Raw genomic sequence first — 24,773 nt, 5'->3', positions numbered from 1 at the left:
CAATGAGGTGAAACATGTTGTGCTATGCCTATTGATTTTCAATCTCATCTTCACTTCTCATAATCATAATCTAAACCCTTGGGCCTCTAACTCTAAAATGATATGGGGTCAACATTGTGCTCACAAATAACAAGATAATAGAAATATAGATACCAGCCATATTTAAATCCATTTCTAATTTAATAAAAAACCTTCGTTCAAATTCACACAACAAAAATATTAAAAGAAAGGAAAAGCTATGTGTCCCATTGTCACAAAAATTTCTATTTTATAGAGTGAATTATTAATGATATTTTGATTAGGACCCACAAACATTAGTCTAAAAATAACATATCAATAAAAACACCTCATTACAAAATAAATTGAAATTCATTTTATGCTGAATTGGATCATATTTCTTTGATCATTATTTATAACCTTAACCATTGACAAACTGAAATTTGACTAACACACATATTGTTATTTTGTTCTTTCTAGATGCGAAAGGGAAAACTTGACATTGTTTCCTTGATCAGGAGCAAAGGAATTCTAATAAAGATAAAATCCTAAAATCCATCCTCCTTTCAACTAAGCCAAATTTCTTATAACCTCAATTCATAGTTCTCCAAATCCATTTAATTAACTATATTTGTCTTTCATTGTCACTAACCATGTACAAGCATCCAAGGTTCTTGTTGTATTACATACAATCATACTAACCACAAGATTACCATTATCAACAAGGCAAAGAAAGAAAGAACTAGTAAATTATGTTAAATTTTGCAAAAGATTGAAGAGAATGAAAGTATTAAAGAGAAAAAGTAAAAAAGAAATTAAAACATCTATTTTTAAACTTTAAAGCATATATTTTTAAAAAATTTTAAGATTCTTTATATTAAAATTTTAAAATACCCTTTTGATCCTTAGCTACTAAATCTTTTAATTTAAAAATACCCTCTCCATCCTTCATGAGCATATCACTAAAATAGCTTTTAAGAGATTTTAAAACCACACATTGTAACCAAATGTAGATTGATTATTTTTCCATCACTTATATAAACCCTACAATATACCAAGAAACTGTCGATTGATCATTTTGCAATAGATTTGAAAAGAGGTCGAGGCCCTTATACCTAAACTATTTGGCTACCCTACACCTGCCATAAAGACATACTTTTTCACTGCAGGACTAATATCCACTAATATTTGTAAATACGAACAACATCACACCTAAATTCAAAAATACATAAGTTGAGATCCCTCATATGAATGATGCCAGTTTTGTTTCCAACAGATCGACAACAATGATATCAGGTAGCTAGTCTATCATGGTGTGTCTATACTCTGGATAAAGTTCACATGCCTCCAAGTCTTCCTCTCCCAACTCAAACTTGATCTGGTTACCCTTCACAAAAATGTTGTGCAAAATCAAAAGGGGAATATTCAGATCTGGATGAGGCAGAGATGGATAGATATAAATCTCATGTTAAATATTTAAAATATTGGGTTAATAGGGGATTAAAGATTAACCGTGGATGCAAATAAATGAATTGATAACTGTTATCTTACTCTCTTAGAGTCTAACCATCCCAACCTCCAATGGAAAATCTCTCTTCAGACTTCTTCAAGTCTTCTTTTCCCACAACAAGATGAGCTGATTCTCACTGATTATGTTGAATAGTGGCCTATAAATTACCAGCTTATTCACTGGTCTGGGGTCATTTGTCGTCATGGTCATTAGAGCTGCTATGTCATTTTCTAAATTCATAAACATTACATAGCATAATCACTTATAGATTTTAGGTAATACTCAACCACCACATATTAATAGTCTCTTGTTTGTGATTTATAAGTAGTTTCATATGGAAAGAGAGTATATGCACAAACTTGAATGAGACCATCCCCATAGATGACAACTTCATTTGGTTATGGTTTTTGATGGGGATGAAAGAAATAATCAACAAAATATGTTGCATAAGTATTTGTAGAGAAGAAGGCGAATAAAATTCCCACCTCTTCAATGGCCCTATGAATCTTCTTTTTATTATCACATACTCTCTGAAAGAGAGGGAGAGCTTGTATTGTGCTGACCTCATCACCAAACTCCGAGGGTACAAACCTTTGCTTTAAGAAATGAAGATAAGAACCATTCGCATGAATCAATATAGATATAAAAAGGATATATTTGAAATTCCTCATCATTGAAAGGTTCACAAGTATTTAAATGTGAAGGAACACATTCCTTACTAACCTGGTTCATTTTTTATGGGTTGTTTATCTTAGAGGAACAATAATGGCATATATACCTTTATATTTTCAATTCCAACCTCCTTAATGGTGTTTATAATATGAAATTGATCCAAATGCTCAGGAATGGCAACTACTGATATTACTATGTCTACTTATTTGATTTCGTCTACAATATTGTTGTGAACATCTAAAGATCCCTGCTTAGACCAACACTACAAGAGTAAATTTTTAACTAATCCTTTGTGATTGTTATTATATAATGTATAATATGTGATTAGTTTTACATTCCATTTTTACAGTTAATAAGTTACTGAGACATAGTTGTCTCGTACCTAGATTGCACATGTATAAATAAGTAATTTTATCATTAATATGACGCTCTTTCCTTGTTCTCTTTCATTGTGTTCTTTTATTGTGGAGTTTATTTGGGCTTGTATAGTGGTATCAGAACCTTGGTTGAATTGTTCTTAAACTCCATGTATTTGAAGTCTATGGTGTAAAGGAGACGCAGAGCGTGAACACTGTGAAGATAGAGTGCAGCAAAAGGTTAATCCAGTGGAGAGTGCAAAAGAAGGTTAATCTAGTGGAGCAATGCAGTGGGATGCCCAAACTATTGACTCTCTGTAAGTTTCATATCTTTCAGTCATAATGAAAGACGATTGGAGAAATTAAGTGGCGTAAATTTTTTAGTATTTACATTTACTGCAGTAAACAAGAGTTTAATCACGGTATTTGTATTCACCACAGTAAACATGAATTGAATTACAGTAAAATTTTTGAAGGATAATAAGATACATTTACTATAAACGAGAGACGACTGAAGGATACAAATTTTGAATGATACAAGTTTTTTACAAAAATATTTCTGAAGAATACAATTTTTTTACTGAAAATGATACGAAGTTTGAAGGGTATAAGTTTTTTATAGAAATATTTCTGAAGAATGCAAAATTTTTTACTGAAGTATTTGTGAAAGATACCTAAAATGAAGTATATATATTTTGGTGTCTTCAATAAAAATTTTAATTGAAGAGTGATCAATTTTCTGGCGAGGATATATATTTTTTGGTGGCTGAAATTTTAATTGAGGAGTGGTTAATTTTCTGGCAAGGATGTATATTTTTGGTAGTTCAAATTAAATTTTTAACTAAAGAGTATTCAATTTTCTGGTGATTTAAAATACATATTTTTTTAAGAGGCCATTGGTAAAAAAAAAGTTTATTTTTGAAGGCTAATAAGATTTGACCCTAGCTCTTTGCTAGGCTATTTTTGAAACTTACCACGAAACCACAAAGCTAACTTTGTTAAAACAAGAGGAGAAACAAATTTATATCTTTTCAGAAGTATTGCATATATTTTGAATTTGAAAGGATTTGAAGAATATTTGGCTACATAACAATTATGACTTCAATCATTTCCATAGTTGGAGTTATTCTTAATGGAAAGGAAAATTATCAAGAGTGGTTTAGAAAGCTTAAAAGTGCCCTGGTTTTTAACAATTTGTAGGAAGTTTGTCAAGGCAAGAAGGATAGTGATGGAAAAGAAATTGCATCAAAGCCGCCTGATAATGAGAAGAAACATGCAATTTGGGAGACAAAAGACAACAGGGCATATGCATTAATAACTGCATCGGTGACAGAAGAGGTAATAAGATATATCGTTTCTTGTGATACTGCATTTGAAGCACTAAAGAAGTTGAAAGAATTGTATGATTCACACTCAGAACTCAAAATTATTCAGTTATTGTTAAAGTTGTTTAATTTGGAGATGAAGGATAATGATCCTTTGAAGAGTGGCTCTGAAATAGAAGCCATTGTTCATGATATAGAAGCCACTAGAATTAAGGTAGATTTACAACTTACAAATTTTACAAAATTGCTTCACCCTATCATTCAAATTATTTGGAATCTCTCCAAGCTAGTGGGCAGGTAAAAGACATTACATTTTATAAACTAGTAAGCAAAATAGCTGAGAGAGAAAAATCCTTTGGGAAGAAAGAGGCTCCACCTAACTCTAATGTAGAAACTTTGTCCCCTGCACAAAAGGATCATATGTCTCATGCTGAAACTTATAGAGGTGATAAAAGTTGTAGAGGTCATGGTAGGATAAATTATAGAGGTAGGGGGGGGGAAATAATCAGGGAGATAGACAACAAAGGAACTTTAATGATAGACTAGCTATCAAATGTTTTAGATGTGGTAAAATTGGTCATACTTCTACTAACTGCAAAATCCCTTGGGAGAAAGTCATTGAAAGGAGAGAACAATTAAATGAAAATAAAGATCAACCACCACCAGACAAGGGAAAATGATCACAGTCTGCACATTATATTGTTGTTCATTGTAACTTTAATATGAATGATGTTTTCAACACTGCATTTTATTCATGGCAAGATACTTGGATTTTGGATTCAGGAGCCACTTGTCACATGACATTTAGGTGAGATTTTTCTGAAACATTCAGTGACGATATTGATGGTGTTATTTACTTTGCCGACAAGTCTCAAATTAAACCATCTGGAATTTGGTCTATTCGTTTGAAGATATCGAATTTTGTAGAATTATGTTCTGCAGGATGTACTTTATATTCCATAATTTCAGTGAAATTTGATATCTCTTATCCATATTCGGTAGCAGAGGCATTTTATTCATATATTTGATGGCATCATCAAGATAAGAAAAACACATGATCATGCAGTTGTTATGACTAGTGTGGAAGAAGGTACGCTTTTAAAATTAAATGGTATTTCTTCTACTAATTCTCATGAAAGTTCTGTTCTTTTGGCGCAACAAAGTGATATCCTATCTCCTAGCTTGTTGTGGCATGCTTGATTTGGTCACATCAATTATGACAACATCAAAATTATGAAAAAGAAAGGTATTAAAGGTCTTCCTACAGTTCCAAGAAAGATTACACCTTGTGATGCTTGTATTCTAGGAAAGAATTGTAAACAACCTTTTCATAGTTCTTCTTTCAGATCTACACTAAAATTAGGTTTCATACATTCAGATTTATGTGGACCTATGCCTATTGAAACTGCGAATAGAAATAAATATGTGCTGACATTTATTTATGATTACTCGAGAATGTGTTGGGTGTATTTGTTAAAGAATAAGTCACAAGTGTTTGATGTTTTTAAAAATTTTCATTCGATGATTAAAAATGAATCTCAACAGAATATAGGAATTCTGAGAACTGATAATGGTGGCAAGTACAATTCTCATGTTTTTGAACAATATTTGAAGGACAACGGAATCAAACATCATACTACCATACCTTATAATCCACAACAAAATGGCGTCATAGAACACATGAATAGAACTTTTCTTAATATGGTTAGATCTATGATGTTCTTTAAGAATGTTAAGTTGATGGTTTGGGGAGAAGCAGTGCTTTGTGTAGCTTATATTCGAAATCATTGTCCTTCTTCTATCATCGATAACAAATATCCTTATGAAATGTGGTATAAGCATCTTCCTGTTGTTCAACATTTTAGAGTCTTTGGTTCTCTATGCTATACATTAATTCCTAAACATCAATGCAACAAGTTGGGTGCTAGCAGTTGCAAATGTATTTTCTTGGGATATTCTGCTACTTCCAAAGATTATAGGTTGTATGATGAGGAGAAAAAGAAGTTCATTCTTTCTAGAGATGTTATTTTCCTTGAATCAGAGAAAAGTAATTCCACTGTTGATAAGCAACTGTCTCATTTGGAGAAATTTGCATCCAAGAAGTTGTATTTTGAATCTGATAATGTTGTTCCACACACTGAAGGGGGGGTTCCCACTCTGGATCAGTCTGTGGTTCTTCCATGTTTGACTCATGAGAATGTTATTTTTGAAGAAAATTTGGATGATAGTAATTTTTCTGCAGGACCAGAAATTGCTCTTGAAGAGCCTGTTTTTCAAGATGAGCAACCATCACAACCACTTCAGCAACCTTTACGAAGATCTACACGTGCTCGAAAAGTTCCAAGCAAGTATGATGATTTTGAAACATGAAAGTCTTATAAAGGTGGTTCAAGTAATGTTTCTCATGGCTGTGAATTCAATCATTGTACAATTAGAAAACCTAATTGTTTTGAAGGAGCTACTAATTGTGATTAATGGAAGGATGCAATGAAAAAGGAATATGATGCACTTATTAAGAATGGAACTTGGAGGTTAGTGAGTCCTCCTACAGGTGTCGAACCCATTAGTTGTAAATGGGTGTATAAGATCAAATACAAAGCAGATGGTTTGATTGATAAATTCAAGGCAATACTTGTCGCAAAAGGCTACACTGAGAAGGAGGGCGTTGACTACACAGAGACATTTTCTCCTATAGCAAAATGGGGCACAATTAGAACTCTGGTTTCTCTTGCAGCTTAGAATAGCTGGAAGATACACCATATGGATGTTAAAACAACTTTTTTGAATGGCGATTTGAAGGAGGATGTATATATGTTTCAACTTGGAGGTTTTTCTATTAAAGGAAAAGAGAAAAATGTATTCAAATTGGTTAAGGATTTGTATGAATTGAAACAAGCATCTCATGCATGGTATGAAAATTTAATAGAACACCTTCTCAAGTTGAATTATAAGTTATTTGATCTAGATGATGCAACACTTTTTGTTAAAAAAAATTGGAAAGTCAGTTGTATATTTGGTTGTGTATGTAGATGATTTAATGATCACTCGATACAATGATGACTATATAGTTTCAGTTAAAAGAGAATTATTGAAAGTTTTTGACATGAAAGATTTGGGTTTATTACATTATTATTTAGGGATTGAAGTTGATCAGAAACCCAAATATATTTTCCTTTCTCACATTTTTTTTTTTATATTTGACAGCTATTGGATAGATTTGGGATGCAGGATTGTAATCCTGTCACTACTCCTATGGAGCAGAATTTGAAGCTTACTTCCACTGAAGGAAGTATGTTTGAAGATCCAACAAAGTACATACAACTTGTTGGAAGTTTAAATTTTATAACTACTACTCGACCTCACATAACTTTTGTTGGAGGGATACTTTCCAGGTTCATGCATAAGCCATGTGAAGGTTATTGGAATGCAGCAAAGCAAGTGCTCAAGTATTTGAAAGGCACTCAAATATATGGCATCAAATATTCCAAATTGTAGATTTCCATCTCACTGGCTATTCAGATTCTGATTTTGATGGAGACAAGGAGAATGGAGTCTCTACTTCTGGTTTTTTATGAGTCTTCGATCAACAACCATCAGTTGGAGATCACGCAAACAATTTTTTCATGTTGATTCTGCCACCGAAGCCGAATATGTTGTAGCAGCTCAAGCTACAAAAGAAATCATTTGGCTTCGTAAAATACTTGAAGACTTGCAAGAGAAACAAAAGGCTTCAACTCCACTACTCGTCGAAAACTCTTCTGCAATTCAATTGGTCAAGAATTCCAAGTTTCATGATAGAGGCCAAAGTTATTCATTTGACATATTGTCCTACTTCAAGTCAGATCACAGACATATTTACAAAGCCACTGGGACGTGAAAAGTTTGAAATGTTCAGAATGTTACTCAGCATGTTGGATGTCCCTTCGGATTAGTGGGGGGAATGTTAACTAATCCTTCGGTATTGTTATTGTATATTGTATAATATGTAATTAGTTTTACATTCCATTTTTACCATTAATAAGTTATTGAGACACAACTATCTCGTACCTAGATTGCACATGTATAAATAAGTAATTTTATCATTAATATAACACTCTTTCCTTGCGCTCTTTCATTGTGTTCTTTTATTGTGGAGTTTATTTGGGCTTGTACATAAATCTAAAACCCATTCTCCTTTTTTTGTGGCCCATAATAAATACTATTTTTTTCCAAATATGATAAGGAACGAAGAATATAATAGCATTGAATATTCACTTAAAGAATAGCAATGCCAATATCTTTAAATTGTGTTGAATGCCAGTGAAATGCTATCTTTTGTCATATATTTCCCAATGTGTTAGGTGCCTCGTATCATCAAAATTCTATTCATCACTACCGAAGGAGAGTTTGTTGACCAGATACATTGGTAAATACATGATAAAAGCCAACATTTAAATATGGGGTCTTACTTTTAAACACTTTTTGTCTAGAAGTGTGTAATCTGAGTGATAGGCTAGACAATATCTCTTATATCCAGCTCGTATTGAATATATTTAGTTTTTTTAATTCATTAGGGTTTTAGTGTTGGTTCAATTTAGCAGAATTGGGTGGAAAGAAGGATGGAGAGTAATGATAGTGATGGAAGTTACACAAATATAGGGAGGTATAGAATCTGTTTGAAAGGATGATTCTTTCATCATGCTCCAATGCACATATCATGAAGGTCCTTCAAAATACGAATCAATGAGAGAATAAAAAATTAATTTTTTTAATGTTAAAATATATATATTTTCTATAAAGTTAAACACTAGAAAATATATTGGTCAAACCTTATCTAATGGGTAGTCAAAAGAAAATAGATTGCTAGAGTCCTACTTTAGCAAGGACTAATAAAGACAGAACTTTGTACTTCTCATAATTATTGAAATAAAAATTATCACTTACATATTACTTCTACTAGGTAATGAAAAACTATTATTTACAACAAAATAATTTTGATGGGATGTATTTTAATTAAAATGGTAATAAAAAATATCAATAAATTATATATATTTTTGATAAATATAAAAAAAAAATCATTTTTTTTTAAAGAAATCATTAAGATAAAAAGGCTTAATTTTTTCATCAACAAGGATGGAGAATTCCAAAGTTTTTTAAATGTGAACGATATGAACGAAATAAAAGTTCAAGAATGGGAGAAAAACATCGAAAAAATGAGTAAATTTAATTTCTAAAATATTTCATATTAACAATACCTTTAAATAAAAAATAACAAAATAACAAATTTATAAAATTAATTCACCGAAAAATATTATTAGATGTTAGAACTATATCTAAAGCGCTTCAAAAATTTATATGGTTGCTCACAAATTAAAATAAACAGTGATAACATGTAAAATAATAATATCATTAAAAATGAAAAACCACATCCTCAATTGGTATGAACATCAAATATATTAAATTCATTCTAAATAACATAACAATAATCCATCAAATCCGCATCAACAAGAAAATACCTAAAATTATTGATATTACCACATCCACTATATCAAGGGAAAATATTTATTTTATATCGAAAATAGTAAACATTAGGTTTACAAAGTGTTCATTAACTCTAGAATTTTTTTTTATATTAGAGGTTAAATACATAATATGTATTTTATATAAGGAATAAAAAAATTCTATAGGAATTTTACCTAAACTGGTATCTAATACTCATCCTATCTTTTAATGTTTTTCCTTTTCAAATTGATAAAATGAAGATACTTGTTCACATGAAACATTCTACTAGAAGATGATTATTTTGAAATGATAACATTATGAAATATCTATATAAAAAAAAAAAATGCTAAAACTATAATTCCAATCTTTCATTATTAATATTTATTTTCTCAATCAATTTCCCTTTTCAAATTGATAAAATGAAGATACTTGTTCACATGACACATTCTACTAGAAGATGATTATTATGAAATGATAACATTATAAAATATCTATAAAAAAATGCTAAAACTATAATTCTAATCATTCATTATTAATATTTCTTTTCTCAATCAGTTAAATGATATAACAAGAAGGGTTGCAGAGGCAACAAGTCCCTCTCGGTTGTGTCTGTCTCTTTTTAGCGAATGGAAGAAATGTAGGACCCATCGATTTTCATTCTTCTAGGTGAAAGATAAGATTACATAGAGCTAAGTAACCTGGATTGACATATGTTCACGTTAAATAGCTTGTCCGATTTCTAGTTAGACAACTTGAATTGGTGTCTAGTTCAGTGGAAAGGTGTTCGTCTGAATCTGGCTTTTCTCTGGAATCCTTGTCTGCAGTTGATATAGATCAAGAATCTAAGATAGTGTTTGTAGCAATAGTGGTATGAGAGTTTAGACTATAGCTGTGTAATATTTCAGTTCCATCATCAGTATTTGATGCGTTTCTAACCCAAAAATCCTCAGCAATTACACCACTACAGTAGAAATAGTTTGAGAGACTTGCTTTTTGTTTTTGTTTCAGATGGGTGAACGCGAGTTAGCCAGAGGTAGGTTGTCGTGAAAGCTACAAACTCTGGGAGAGAAGGATATGGTTCAACTAGTTTTTATATTCTTAATTCAAACATTTATGGTTATTTCTCTAAAAACTTCCACGTGAATTGACCATTTAATGTTTTATACAGTTATAAACCATTGTACATGTTGTGTTTGTATGCAGGGGTTTGAACTTGGTGGACGCAAATATGATAGGTCTGTGAAAACAAATTTTTGACCTCAAATTGCAAGAGACCAATTCTAAATACATGAAATGGAAAATAACAACAAATACTTATAAACATAGACACGTATTCATAGTTTCAAAGAACACTGTCCAAGGTATGGACAAAATGCCACACACTTTAATGAGTAGGGACATATGTAGAAGCACATGAAAGAGTGGGTCCATTTGTTGGCCACTTGCCCACATTGACTTATGATCCACCATGCATGTTCGCCCAGCCACATGAACTGTTCTTATTCCTAACAAACAATCAGACTAGGAGGAGCTCAAGTGAGGCACAAACCTGAAAACATTGTAGAAGCTTAGTGAGTAAGAGCCCTAGTGAATAAGCCCTGGTAAAATAGGAAGGCACCCTTCTTAAAGAGCTTTGGTTAAAGGAAATCCGTTGTTAAAGAAAAAATCCCTTGCGACGGGGCTTGGTTACACAATTAAGGTTACTCAATTTGGATGAATTAGTACTGCGCTCGATACTCGAGAGCACTGTGTTAACTGACGCATAACCATGACAATGGGGAATACAAAGTGTTGGTGAGTTGTTGCTAGTTGATGCACAAGAAAAGAAGCAGCTGATACTAGGAGAGACAAAAATAAACAGAGCGATTTTGATGTTGTTATAATAGAGATGCTTCCTTGAAATCTTGATGAACAAGCTAGAAAAGCCTTATATATTTTCTACTACCAGTTATAGGGATCACCTCCCCAACTACACTTGGACAGGACCAACACCCCTAGAAAGCAAGACCAGCCAACCCATTCCACTAGAAAGCAAGGTCAGTAAGGGGATTTCATGCATGTCATACCTATTTTATGTTTCTTACATTTGAATTGCCAAATTGTTTTGAAAAGTTATTTTTTGATTTTTTTTATAATTCTAATTTGTAAAGCTCTCTTAACATGATGAGTGTATTTTTGCATTCTACCATTGAATTGTATAATTAGAGAACTGCCATTGAATACTGTTGAATTGTATAATTACATAATTGCCATTGAATACTGTTGAATTGTATAATTACAGAACTGCCATTGAATACTGCTGAGTTGTATAATTACATAACTTCCATTGAATACTATTCAATGGTATAATTACATAACTTCCATTGAATACGAGAAGAAGGCAAGTGCTGACCAGCTAGAAGAGGGTCAGGCCATGGAGAAAAATGTCAAATAAATGGCAGTAAGATTTGCTTCAGCCCAGTAGCAAGATTTTATTTAGCCTAGTAGCAGTGAGGTACATGATAGGGAGGGATCATAACCATCCCCAATCTACTGCAAAAACGAATGACTCGACAACGCTGCATAGTGGAGCTGGGGTTGCATAGTTGAGCTGGGTGGTTGGACAAATGGATCAGTTTACTATGCTGGTTAAGATCTCACCTCGGCCAATTCTTCTTAAGAGCTCTCCAAAAATATGCACAAATGTCATTAGTCCCCACAGCCAGATGTCACTAGTGAGTAACTGTCACTAGTCACCAATAGCCAGATGTCACGAAAGCCAACATCCAGATGTCTCAATGATTCCAGCAAGCCACCCCAACAACCAAATGTCACGTCAATAGCCAAATGTGATGGTTTGAGCAAGACAGAACGATTGAAGTGGTGAATGACTGCTAAGCTATGGATGATACAGACTTATTTTGCTTTATAATTTAAATAACTAGATAGCATTTAATACTGTGAACTAACACTAGGATACGTTTGCGGTTATGAAATATGAATAATACATATGAGATAATATCCATGCTTATTGCCTCCTCGCCTCTGGAAGAGGCCAAATAAGATGGCCAGATTTTTTATTGGAATTTTATTGGTCCTCAAAAATAAGACAACCGAAAAGCTTAGATGAAGGGATGAAATAATTAGATACTTTTGGCATCAACTAATGTTAACTTGAGCATTTTGATTACTATAGTCCCATGTTGTCAGGCGGCAGGGACTAATAAGAAGAAGTGATAAACTTGTGTAAAACTAATGCTAGAATCATGTGTGTAAAAATTATTTAAAGATTCAAATTTTAAATTAGGAAATTTTTGTAAAATTTAAAATTAGGAAATTTTTGTAAATTGATAATTAAATATATAATGCAGTAACTAAAATGTAATTATAATCATATGTTTTTTTGTTTGTTAGTTAGTTTATATAAGTTTTGAAATGACTATACAATTAATTTATACATTTAAGATTTAAAATCAATTTGAAATCACACTTAGGTCATACCGAATTTACCATGATTAATATCTTTCTGAAAATACTATTAACCTTTAATCACAAAGTATTTTAAAAAAACACCTTATAAACTTAAACCTATCTAAATTTTAAATTAACAACATAAATTTATTTAAAAAAATTCTCAAAAATCATATCACGGTTATAATTATATTTTAATTATAAATTTATAAAATAATTATAATAAAAATTTAATTACTAAATAATTAATATAAATATATATAATTTGAAATAACCTGTAATGTCCCTTAATAATAAATAACAATAAAAATAATAAATAATAAATAATATAATATAATACTAAAATACAAGGAAATAAATAATAAACAATAAATAAAAAATAGTAATAGTAAATAAATAATAATAAAATAATAAATAACAATACTAAAGCTCTAAATAAATATAAATGAAAATAAAACAAGAAAGCAGTGAAAATCAGTAAAGCTATCAAAATGTAAAAACAAAAGAAATAAAACAAGAAAGCAATAAAGTTGCATGTTGACATATGGAGTGTGTGCATGTAGTTCCCCTTCCAATGTATGCTCTATTTAATAGATGGTGAGGAAGATAAGAGGCATTCCATCATTCGATGAGTCCATCATCCATTCTCTTGAGAGAGTAGTGTTGTGAGACAAAGGATTCCCTAGCAGTAGTACGTTGATTGAGGGCTTGGGGGGTGGCCAGTTGTAGCAAGATTTCGTGCAATTGAGCCTATGGTTGGGTGGAGAGTCATTCCCAAAACTTTGTTGCAGTTAGCAGAATTCAATTAGCGTTCAACCCGAAATCACAAGTGACAAACATCATCGCCACAGGTAAGTGTCTCTACTCATATTTTTGAAATTTGATGTTAATTAGTTGATAAATTACGTGTTGATTATAAATCACATGATTAATCTAGTAAATTACATGTTTTTATTTCGGGGTTGTTACATATGGTATCAGAACGATTTTCAACTCTGTGTGACCTCTAAGTAAAATTTTTGAGAAAAATACTATATTATTTTTTCCAATTATTTTATTTGTGATGATCAAGAAAAATTTCGTCAAACAAAATTTGAGAGAAATAAATACAAATCTAACCTTTCTTTTTACAATAATTATATATATATTTTAAATAAATTTAGATGCATGGACGTACTAATTTAAAAGAAAAAAAAGAAAAACAAGCCAGGCAAGGTACATCACTTGGTGAGGACTAGTCTATTAATATAGACTCAAAATTTATAGGGGGGCTCCATTACTCTCTAAACTCTGGTATTTCCTTCATTCTTTTCCTCCTCATTTTCCACTCCATTTTCTACTGCACTTACTCTCTGACTTGAAGGTAGCGCATGTTCACCAAGTTTCACAGAGATCCATACTATTGCATGGATGAATGATTGGATTTAACTGCTTAGAGCTTGTTAGTAACCCTTCTTGGTTTTTTAAGAGAAAATTTGATTCGATTTTGTTATTGATTGGACATTGTACTCGTATTTTCATTCAGAATAATGGAAATCACATAGTTTGACTGTGCACTAGTGTTTACATGTGTAAAAATTCATCTTCTAAATGCTTTCTTAGTTTTCAATTTGGAATTCAATGTGTTGTTCAAATCAACGAGATTTGACAGACTCACCTTACTAATTTTCTTCTTTTCTTGACTCCATTTCCCAAAGCAAAGTACCGGAATTGATAAGACCAGCTGTAATATTAGAAATTCACCTTAATTTGTTGATATTAAAGTGAAAATCCGCCATTTATAGGGCACCAAACTTATTGTTTTGCAATTAGTTTGGAAAAAGAAAACAGGCAGAGAATTTCATGGATTTATGTTTTTTCGAGTTGATTTGACAATTTAAATCATCAATCTGCAATTTAGCTTTTCTGATTTCAAGAAATTAATTCCAGATTTGAAGGAAACACCAAACTTTATCACGGGTTTTTAGCACTTTTTCCCCAAGAATTTAGGCTTCATGCCTTTCAGGCATACCCCCTCCGGTTGCCATGAGCCAATCCAGCAGTGACAGGGTCTGTAATACAATTACTTTTAAGATAGTAGATAAATTTTCTTTATTTATATTTATAAACCTTGGTCATAAAATTTGTAAGCCAAGATTTCTTTCTTGAATCCTTAATCTTATCAAATCTTTGTTTGTCTCTGCTCTTTTTGTCCAAAGTTGTATGAGGATTCATCTTCTTAATGCCTAGATTGGTGGTTTTTCTATAGAAGCTTTTATTCACGCCTCTAAAGTGTTTTGAATGGTAAAATTTCTTGAATCTTTCTTCCCGTGCTGTTTTCTATGTTTAATCAATGCAGTCCTTGGAAAGATATGTTCTCTGAGATGTTAGATCCACTGTTTTGTTGAGTTTTGGTCTCGAAAAACTGCTCCACGTAGATATTTTCCGGAATTGACCATATTAGCCTACTTAATGAGTTTGAAGGCTTTATGTCCTGTATGAGTGCCTGGAAAGTTTGAAGGCACTAATACTCTATTTTAGTGCATCTCGATCTCTAAAATGCTAAGAGATTTAAGTCTTCATAAAATCATTGAATGTATCGAAAGTCCTATACTTGACCAGTATTGGTATCTGTCCCTTTTGGTGTTGATTTTGGCATATTTTTGTATATTTGGGTCTTATTATTTTTCAAATTTATGATTATTTTCTTGTCATTCTGGGGCATTCTGAGAATCGAACTTGAACCTCTTGGGGCTAGATCGAGAATGAGTGGAGTGTTCCAGTCCCCAAATCCAGAAGACATGTATCTTGGGCCAATTCCTATATTGACACTACATCAGTGCACTTCTAATCAAGTTTATCTTAATAATATTCGATGGACAAGTGGAGCAGGATGTTCATGTTCTGTATTTCCAGAAACCCTATACCCATATCTTGTTTCGTTCTTACTTCAATTTTTGTTAACACAGTCCCGAAGGCGCTGTTGTGTTTGGACTAGTCTTATGTATTAAAGTTCGAGGGTGCCTTAATGTTTAGAATTCCATAGTGAATTAGCCAATTCTGTTTTGGTAGAACTTATCATATTGTTTTTAGTCATGCTAAAGTTCCTTCGACTTTGTTTAGTCATTATTTAAACTAACAAGCAATAGGTATGTATTATAACAACTGTCATAATGAAATTGAAAGCCCATAATGCACGCTGTATCTTATCTATTACAGAAAACACTGAACATTGAACTGATGCATCTCGACAGAGACTGTTGGTATTAGTTGGTAAAATTCTTGTCTTGATATTCTATTGTGCTAACAAAGATAAAATGTTTTGAGAGTCTTGTATTGGTGTTTTCTTGGTGTGTATTGAAGCCATTCAGTGTTGTTGTTTGTCGGGGAATGAAATCATTTTATTGTTCGGCCTAAGATTTGAAAGATTTTATTTGAATGAATGTCTTATTTGCATTAGAATTAATTTATTGTTGTTATTTCAATCTCTCGTTGCATGTATTTTCTTCAACTGAAATCGGTTCTTTAAATAGAGTTTTGTGGTGTCTATGAAACTAATCTCTCATTACTGATGTAGAAACCCAAACACAGTTTCGTAATTAACTGAGTTAAATAGTTCACCCTTATGACCATTTGAGACCTGGCACCATTTAACTTTGCAAACAATTTATAGAGGAACGAATAGTTTTACGTAGATGCTAAATAAATGAGCACGAATTTTCTTGAGTTCTCTTTCAGCTGTTTCCTTGTTTCCTTACTCTCACTAAATTTTAAATTTGTTTTCATTCTTTATTGAGAAATTTAATGGTTTCATTTCTCCATTTTATCTGAATAGGTTGCCGGATCTTGGTTTATTTAAACTGTTATATCTTATAAAACATTGATTTATATTGTTGCTAACTAGTCCTTTCATGACAAACCAATTAAATTTGGCACAGGCTAGGGTAGATCTCATTTTTATTTTTTTACTCATTTCTGGATCTACCCTCTATCAAATAAGATAAGTCCAGGATGCATAGTCTGCTGTCATTTCAAGTGAGTTACTGTTATTCAAGTTTGGAAAAAATATGGTGAATACTGGTCTTGTTCCTCATTGAGCTCAGTAATTTATTTCTGAATGGATGTTCATGTTCTAACTCATACTTTTCAGCAACATCTTCCATCCAAACACCATTAAGAATCAAACAAACCCTACAATGCTTGAATGACCTTTTAATAGATGCTAACAATTGATTGGTTCAAGTGACTGTTTGTTCTTTAAGGACTGCAACATCTAAGTCTAAGGAATAGAAAAAAAGTCAAGGTCATATAGTTTGTTCTCACAATCCTAGAGATGTTTGCTTAGGCCTACTGAATCATTGTACGAGAGTTTTTTTGAATGATTTGGTTTTATTTGTGAATTATTAAAAGGGTAGTTGAGGTGCATGCTTTCCTACATCCTCATGGGCTATAAATTCTGAATTCTTTCTCTCTAGTTATGGTCACACTTAATAAACTTGTGGATGGTGATAATCTACCCATAATTGATGATGTATAATTCTCTGAAAGATCGGTATATTTTCTGTCTATCAACTTATTTTCACATGAATTTTGCCTTGAGAATCCTGTGATACCATGCTATGATGTTAAACATATCTTGAATGATGGTCATTTCTGAACATTGTAAACAACTAAATTTCACATCCTAAACATTCATTTCTTGTGATTGAACAATACACCAACTGACATGATTCGATCCACATTGGATGGCATTTTCCCTAAAAAAATTTAGCACTATTGATATGGTATACTGGCATGTTTTTGTGGAGGAACAAATCTTTAATACTGGTGTATTTTCTTAACTACTCACCACTGGTTCATTTTACAACACAGTATTTGGATAATTGATGTTGACATTTGTAATATCGTCACCATTTGAAGTGCTCTAAAATAGTGAAATCTGTTCCAATTCACAATGGTATAAACTTTGATATCTTATTACCTTTAGATGATCGTTGTTTATGTGGCAAAATTGTTGACTCTGTCTCCTTTCATCTGTTCATTATTTTATGGTTTCAATATGATCTAAAAACATAGAGATAAAATTCCTTGAAGGCTGATCATATTATTCACTATTTATTTGGGTTGGATTGTCCTTTAGCGATAACAGTTTGCTTGGCATTTCTCTGGTCTATTATTGAAAGAACACAACTCTCTAAATATGATCTTCTAATGATGACAACAAATCCTTGATGATTAAGATGTGATGAACTAATTAGGAGTGCTTACTTAACTAAGATAGATACTTTTATGGAGCACCTAAATCATGTTTTATTGTTTAAAATTTAATCGTACACTATGATTTCAGTGTAGTTTAATTAACCGTTATGATGTTGAGTATAATGTTACATGAGGTTTCGTGGTATAATGGTAGGAGGATAATGATGCACATGTGATTCTTATAGTGATGATGTATGCTTATGATGATGATGATATGCATAGGCATTATGATGTTATGTCGAGGTATATTAACATATTCATTTACTACGTGATGATAGGTATTTAATATTGAATACTCATGATGGATATGATATCCATAACATGGCATAAGAATTATGATGCTATAATATGAGCTTTATTGACATGTGGTTCATTTATTATGTGAAGTCATGATATGTCTTTAATGCAAATATGTTGATGTTCTAACTTATGATGGTATTTCATGAGGTGAAGCATGTGATAGTTTCATACAAATTTATGACATGCATGAGCATGTAGTTCGTTATTATTCATAATGTTGTGATCAACAATGATGAATGTTCTCATGATGACATGCAAAACTTGGCATTTGGATTACTTTCTATGATATTATGATGTTATAGCTAATGCATTGGTTGCATGTTGTGGTGTGATGATTGACAGGACTCCTTAAATGGGTCGAGAGGGCCGGTTTATTTGATGATCTCGTGCGAGCACATACGCATGAGGGACAATAAGTAACACCATATGGGTTGGGGACAAACTCAATCAACACTACATATGCCAGTGGTTCATTTGTCTTGTGTAGATCTTGATGGATAGCTCTTGAAGGGCTATGGGACCATCTTGAGGAGGCCAAGTCCCTGATGTTCTAGGCTAGGTGCTTGTTATTGGATTGGGATGCCGAAGTCTAGTGGGGGTGTAAGGACTTCGATGCCTGGGGTTGTGCGCTTTAGTTAGTTGTGGAGGGAGTGGGCCAACCTTGCGAGATGCCCAGATTCATTGAGTACCATACCGGATGCCTACCTTGGGGCAGATGAGGTCTGAGTCGGGCGCAAGCCTTGGAGCTAGCCTTAGACTAGGATACAGACCGGGGAGGCTTATGTTTGGTTCTGAAAGTGGGAAAAAAGACAGAGATTCCTTGGGATTTCCTGGGTGTTGTGAAACTTTTGATGCCCACTGGTTATACTAGTTCAACAGAGGGTGTCTGCAAACATGAAGTAATAAACAACAAAATAAAATGTTAAATAATTCAACTTAACTTCGGGACGAAGTTCCTTAAAGTGGGGGAGTATGTAATGTCCCTTAATAATAAATAATAAATAATAATAGTAATAATAAATAATAAATAATATAATATAATATTAAAATACAAGAAAATAAATAATAAATAATAATAAAATAATAAATAACAATACTAAAGTTCTAAATAAATATAAATAAAAATAAAACTAGAAAGCAGTAAAAATCAGTAAAGCTATCAAAAAGTAAAAACAAAAGAAATAAAACAAGAAAGCAATAAAGTTGCATGTCGACACATGGAGTGCGTGCATGTGGTTCCCCTTCCAATGTTTGTTCTATTTAATAGATGGTAAGGAAGATGAGAGGCACTCCATCATTCCATGATTCCATCATCCATTCTCTTGGGAGAATAGTGTTTTGAGACAAAGGATTCCCTAGCAGTAGTATGTTGATTGAGAGCTTGAGGATGGCTAGTTGTAGCAAGATTTTGTGCAATTGAGCCTACGGTTGGGTGGAGAGTCTTTCCCAAAACTTTGTTGTAGTTAGCAGAATTCAACTAGCATTCAAACCGAAATCACAAGTGAAAAACATCGTCGCCACACGTAAATGTCTCTACTCACATTTTTGAAATTTGATGTCAATTAGTTGATAAATTGCGTGTTGATTATAAATCGCATGATTAATCTAATAAATTACATATTTTTATTTCAGAACTATTACATAACCAAAATTTAAATTACAATACTAAAACAATGCATCGCATCCTAGCCGAAATTTAAATTAGTGGTATTGGCTCCTAACGACTTCTCCAGCAAATGGCCATTCTCATATCGTATCAAACTTGCAATTATATTCTAATCTTGCATTTATATACTGTTATAGATTTTTAAGAGAGATACTGTTATAGATTTTTAAGAGAGTGTGGGGGTATATATATATACAAGAAAGCACAAAATTATTTATGTGTTTACATGGTTAATTTTTTTAATTGTCTTTTGAACCTATAAGAATTTATGAAACTTTCATTTATAGTTTGAAGATGATATTATATATTTAAATAACATTCATGTTAATAATGAAAAATTCATATATGTACACAAGATTTGATTGAAATTTTAATCAATATGAACTACAGAGATCATTATTTATTCATTGGCACCTCGTACCTAAAATCTCAGAAATGAAACTTCAGAGTTCTACTGCACCCACGCAGAAAATGTGTTAACTTTGAGATTACAGCATAAGGGCAGTGTCATCTCGCCCGCGCCAGACCGCCTCCTCTTCTTCTGCACATCATATACCCTCTGTATCTGCATCCAGAGATCCAAAAAATACGCACAAATTTATCAGGAAATCCATCCATATCTATAACGAAACCAAATTAGTGGGACGACCTGTGGATTCACAACCATTGGTAGCTACTCGAATATTTCATGACCATTTGCAATTCAATTTTTTAAAGACTAGTCTTAGTCCTCACCTAGTAGACCATCTCATTGTACAGAGCTCTGTAGATTTGAACGGTCTTGTATGAATTTCAATTAGATGCGAGTAGTGTTAGAAAAATTTAGTCGCGGAACATCTTGTTCTTCGAACGCTGTTAATAATTATAACAATTCATAGAAACAAGCGGCCATTTGTCAAAATATGCGTACCTACAGTTTCTAAGATCCTCGGACTAAATGTTTTACAATATAAAAACGGTCAGTTTTGACCGTTGAAATGATTTTTAGAATCCAACTGGATATAGGGTTTCATGTTTTATGGTATGACCCGACCACTGGGAAAGCAATAGCAATATTGAAAGAGACGTGACATCCAACTGGTAGTGAGCCTTGACGCTTCCAAGTTTGAAGCTATGACCTGACCATTGGGAAAGCAATACAGAAAGAGACATGACCTCTGACCGGTCCAAGCTTCTAGACGGTTAATCTACTCGTACAATACAAATATTTCACCTCAAGTGGGTGATTAACACACCATTCAAGCATCCTGCATTTGTTTCGCCGACTTGACCGGGACAATGTGATGAATTTATATACTCAATAGTTTCAACTGTCTAAATGGGGAAGGAAGGATAACCGTGATTCTAGGATCAAATGTTAATGTTGAATGATACAATTAAATAAAATGAAAAGGTAATTAAATATAATTATCAAATAATTTTAAAAGAAATTAAAGATAACAATGAGATAAAAAAAAAAAAATTAATTATAATTATCAAATAAGTCTAAAGGAAAGCAGGAAAAAAGTATTCCATGACTCATTTAAATTTACTTTAATTTTATTCTCGTATACTTAGGAAAGATCTATAAAGGATTTTTTATTTTATGGTTTTTGAAAAACTTAAAAATGAGAATTTTATTTTTATTAACTTCATTTATTTAGGGATATGGTAAATTCATAATTAAAATATATTTATGTTTATTTTTTTGTGTTATAATTATTTATTTTATATAGAATGTTTTGGAATTGTATATTCATATTATTTTAAATTTTTAATTATTTTATAGATAAATATAAAGTTGAAATTAAAATATTGAATATATAGTTGAAATAAAAATATTATATATATAAAATGTTGGATGGTCGAGAGCAATGATTATTATCCTACCTAAGTAACATGTTGAGGCTTTTATTTAACATGTCAAAAACATTGAACTATCTCTTTTGCACACACATTATCTATTATGTTGAGTAATTTACATCATCATAGAACTACTTATAACTATGATGCATCATTTGTTAATATACATGCATAGTATGTCCAATAACATAAACTATTTTTACAATGACATATATAATTGATCGAATAATATAATCAAGTGATCACAAAATAATCTTATTACATAATAGATTTGAAACTTTATAGCATCACATACATGTGTTCCTCTAACCTATATTGGGACCCTAAAATAAGTCTACCATAGTTTATGAGTTTGTCTGATGGGGAATGCGTAAAATCTTCCTCTTTCTATTTCTAACATAAAATTGAATTATTAAAATGTGATAATATTATCTTTGTTTCCTCCAAGAGATAAACACTCAGTGATGGTAAAATGCCTAACCTAATTTGATGACATGCACTTCGTTTTATGTAAAATTAAGGATGATAAACAGATCCACACGTCACACGTGATAACTTGTTTGAGTGTAATTTCTTGCAAGACACTTTTGAGTTAGGTATTTCAAGAATTTTGGGAAAATTCGCTTGCATGTAACAATTTTATAGCCAAGTAAAGTATTAATTGTTGGATTTTATTAGTTAAGAGAAGCTACTGCAGCTATAAAGATCCAAAGGCCGCAACAAATCAAAAGATTTATGCAAGTCAAAAGAACAATTCCAAAAATCAAAACCCATCTCCTAACAATTTAGCCTCTTAGTATTCCAGGCAACCCAAGGTGCATTGACACAATCCTCATTAGAGGTAAATATTTTGGCAAATGACAATGAGAGATTTTCGGCCATAATTGTGCTTGGAATTATTCTGATAGTGAAAATGATCTATCAAATTCACTCAATCCTGATGCTATATAACTTTCTCAACAAAATGCAAAGGCCGCATTATCCTTGTAACACCCCAGGCTCCATGAAAGAAGTACTGTGGTTATTAAATTCAGTTTCATGATTTATTGCATTTATTTCTTTTACGTTATGACAATGACAGAGACTAGAAAGCCAGATAAGAAGTTGTTACCTAATTTATGATGAATTATGAATTGATACATGTTAATAAAAATAAATTGTTCGCTATAATTAAAAGAAACAGTTACACCCCTTCCCTAGAAGGGGAAATATAGAGGGGAAAAGAAGGAAAAATGGGGGCTATCCTAGAGCTAGGAAAACAAGAGACCAATGGGAAGTTGCTCATTGATAGTCAAATAGAGTGCAGGACTTGAGGCTAGACAGTGAAGTTCTGAGGCCCAAGGCATCGAGTGTAGTTGGATATAATCTATTGTGAAACAGAGAAAGTGCTCGGGGGAGAGCCTGGACGTAATTGCCAGGCTTGTGGCTAGGAGGAGAGACTTTCCAGATATCTTTTGTATTTTATGATAAGTTAATCAGATAAGTATCGTAACTTTTATTTAAGCACTGATAGTGATAGATTAATGGAGTAAATACTTCTTAAAGTAGCATAATAGCTCATTACATGATCATAGTACATATATTTAAAATAATGACAAAATAAGTTCAATGAAAGGACTTCTTTTGTAAGCTCATTACATGATCATAGTACATACATTTAAAATAATGACATATTAAGTTCAATAGAAGGACTTCTTTCGTAACAAGAACAAATAATTATGATGCTCAACACAGAAACTGAAAGAAATTCAAGGCTCGAGAACGATAGCAATTATATAATAAAGTTGTAAGCTAGTAAAACTCGAAATACCAAAAAGCATGCGGTCCCTACTTTTCTATCTACAACATGCAGATATAAATTGGAAGAGAAATTAATCTCATTATCTCTCGCATAATACAACTATATTCGTAGAGCATAACAAGGAAAACCTTCTTTCATAGTAGAATAGGAAAATATTTTAATTCAGCATTCAAGGAAAAGAGTTTCAACTTAGTCTAAGAAGAAAGGAAGTACTTCAACGAAAACCCTAAAACTGTAACCTATTCATAAAAAACTTTCAGATGTTTCGAATTGAAAGACGCTGTTACTAACAAGTATGCCAAGCAGTCACAAAAAGGAGTGAAACCGTTCATAGGCGATTAATAGAAAACTATGTAGAAACTTTGCAATTAAACAAATAGTTTTATCAGCAAAGTCTTACAGCAACCAGATGCGCGGTTGATAATCACGTAGCCAACGGTGGTAAAGCTCAAAAGAGGGAAAACCCTCATATTCATAGCACAACTAAATAATCACTGTTCTAGAGGGGTTTAGTGTCCCCATAATTTACTAAAAAATATCAGAGACTAAATAGCCTCCCATACCTAGAGAGAAGAGCAGTTCTAATAACCTTGCTACCATATTAATTAACAGAAACAACTTTTAAATTGTTTACACAGTCTTCTCTATAAAGAAAATTAAGAACTAGGCAGATCTGGCCGAAGCCCTCTGGCAAGCTATTTCTCGTAAGCATCAAGAACATAGCGAACAAACTGAGTAAACCTTAGTGAAACATTCCAACCTATAGATAACCGAGTAGGTATTAGACTTCGTGACCTCGGAGGAAGGGAGACTGACTCCATCAAAACCCTGGTAAGGGTAGTTAGTTACCTGCGACGTCATCATTATCATTATATCAATAACTAGTAATGCATTGTAGTAGAGTATCATTTAAATATAGAGCGGTCGAATCTTAAAGCCTCACCTGAACCCTGAAGATTCCATCCGGAAGTAATCCACCTACATGGCAACCAGACCTGTGTATTAACAGTATGTGGGGATAATTGAAACTAAAGAAAAATGCCTTAAAATGTAGGTTCACCTCTTTGGAGCCAGGTTCGAAGCTCTTCAACCGTCAATAAACCAGAACTGTGTGGCGAGGTCTCCATATATGGAA

At 32.3% G+C, this 24,773-nt stretch overlaps 1 pseudogene; it reads right to left on the bottom strand.

Annotated features, from left to right (window-relative positions):
* Positions 1-1,297: 1,297 nt before the first annotated feature.
* LOC149140279 (isoeugenol synthase 1-like) overlaps positions 1,298-24,773 on the bottom strand; it is a 31,021-nt pseudogene continuing 7,545 nt past the window's right edge.

Source organism: Pinus tabuliformis, chromosome X (assembly GCF_031772625.1).
Source record: "Pinus tabuliformis cultivar Carrire ecotype Pingquan chromosome X, CPIR1, whole genome shotgun sequence".
NCBI lineage: Eukaryota > Viridiplantae > Streptophyta > Pinopsida > Pinales > Pinaceae > Pinus > Pinus tabuliformis.
This window is presented reverse-complemented; position numbering and strand designations above follow the sequence as displayed.